At 42.6% G+C, this 1,121-nt stretch overlaps 1 pseudogene; it reads left to right on the top strand.

Annotated features, from left to right (window-relative positions):
• The first annotated feature begins 487 nt into the window (after positions 1-487).
• On the top strand, positions 488-1,121 carry LOC114827156 (AUGMIN subunit 7-like; annotated as a pseudogene).

The raw sequence follows: 1,121 nt of genomic DNA, 5'->3' as shown, positions 1-1,121 counted from the left end.
GCCTGACCCTCACCCTCTCAAAGCCTTACATCCCTTCTCGTATTCAGAGAAGCTCATCCTCACATAAGGAAGCTCTCTCTCCCTCTCAATCCTCTCACAAACAGAGAAATACAATATCAGTGTGGACGTAGCCCAAATATTGGGGTGAACCACGATACATCTTGTGTTATTTACATTTCTTGCAGATTCATGGTCGGATTTACGTTGTTCCAAGACCTTCGGTTTTGTGCATCAACATTTGGCGTCGTATGTGGGAATCGACACGAAAAGTTATGTCGGTTCTCTCTCAATTTTTCACCTCCATCATGGATCTGCAAAACCCAAGAGAACCAAAACTCTCTCTGCCAACATCAAAAGCCGACATCTCAAATTGTTGATTGATTCAAATGCCCTAACTAAAACCTGAAAATTCACCAAAACATTTTTCAGTTTTTGTGACGATTTCGAATCCCAGTCCAAGTGTTTGATTTAGTATTGGAGTTCAAAAATGGAAGTAAGACAAATGGAAAAGATATAGAGGAAGCTGGCGCTGCTGAATTATCCTAGAGCCACTGTGGCTACTCGGTCCTTCCTCTTCGCCGGCATGGAGCCCTACGCCCTTCTCGAGTGGCTCTTCTTCCGCTTGTTGGGGGACAGGTCGCCATTCTCTCAACAAAATCTTCAAGGGAATGCCAACGAAGAGATCGCTCGAATCCAGTGGACAAGGAAGCTATGAAGTTTGCATTGAAATGCTTCATCTAATTGTAGATCTTATGGAGGCGAGTATTTATGCTTATAATCAAGAATGGAGTACCGACGAGCAGGTAGCAAAGGACATACAACTAATTGATTCCATAGCTGAAAAACAAGCTCAAATATTCTCCGATGAGTGCAAATTGTTCCCTGCAGATATTCAGATTCAGTCCATATATCCATTGCCTGATGTTTCTGAACTGGAGAAAAAGCTTTTAGAACAATCAGAGATATTCTTAAGTCTTCAACAGAAAATTGACGATTTGGCTTCAAAGGTTCTACTCCTTTACTTAGACTCCATCTCCTTTACCATCCATGGTGTCTGCAAGCTCTCTCAAAGTGATCTCGTCCCTCAATTTCTCCTGCTCAGAGCAACAGTCAGCAGCTAG

This window comes from Malus domestica, chromosome 09 (assembly GCF_042453785.1).
Source record: "Malus domestica chromosome 09, GDT2T_hap1".
Classification (NCBI taxonomy): Eukaryota; Viridiplantae; Streptophyta; class Magnoliopsida; order Rosales; family Rosaceae; genus Malus; species Malus domestica.
This window is presented reverse-complemented; position numbering and strand designations above follow the sequence as displayed.